Raw genomic sequence first — 1,007 nt, forward strand, 5'->3', positions numbered from 1 at the left:
GCATGAATTCATGCACCTTGAAAGGAACTGTGGGCCGCGAGGCTGTGGTGGGCACAGGGGCGGGTCTCGGCCTATCCTCCACGCCCCTGCCCAGCCCCTCCGCCGTGGACCCAGGTCTTGTGTCTGCCAGAAGCCCTTGCTCCCACCACAGTGGGTGCGAGCGGGGCTGGCGCTGTCAGCAGGTGCGAGCAGTGGCTGCTGCCCCGATTGCCCCTCAGGAGCAGGGAGAGGGAGAGAAGCCCTCAGGGGCAATCTGGGCTGGCAGCTGCTGCTCGAACCTGCTGACAGTGCTGAGCAATCAGGACTGGTGGCCAGGCGTCAGCAGCAGGTGCGAGTGGTGGCTCTGGCACCAGCACGGGTGGGAGTGGGGCCAGCACCGGCAGCAGGTGAGAGTGCCAGTTGGGACCACAGCGCATGGGAGCAAATAATGTTCAGTAACCACCAGAGACTCACCCTAATGACAGCGACAGCACCCCGCCTTGGTCTGGAGCCCCTGCTCACCTGCTCCATCATCCTGCCATGGCCGATGCCTGCCATGTTCTGCACACGCACCCCCTGGAGGTCAGTGCATGTCATAGCTACTGGTTGTTTGATTGTTCCACAGTTTGGTCTATTTGCATATTAGGGTTTTATATATAGAGATTATTTTAATATATAATATTGTCCCTCAATGCAATAGAACATAATTGATTTCAATTTCAGGTCCCTGATTTTAAGATATGCCTTCATTTCAAGTTCTACACTTTCTTTTCAGCCTTTCCCTGATCAAGCTTTACCATAGCAGCCAACAATGAAAAACTGCTCTCTAAGGCTCAGCCCTTCGTCCTAAAACAGGGGTGGGCAAGCTTTTTGACTCGAGGGCCACAATGGGTTCTTAAACTGGACCGGAGGGCCGGAACAAAAGCATGGATGGAGTGTTTGTGTGAACTAATATAAATTCAAAGTAAACATCATTACATAAAAGGGTACGGGCTTTTTTTTTTTTAGTTTTATTCATTTCAAACAGG

This window comes from Myotis brandtii, unplaced genomic scaffold (genome assembly GCF_000412655.1).
Source record: "Myotis brandtii unplaced genomic scaffold, ASM41265v1 scaffold850, whole genome shotgun sequence".
Lineage (NCBI taxonomy): Eukaryota > Metazoa > Chordata > Mammalia > Chiroptera > Vespertilionidae > Myotis > Myotis brandtii.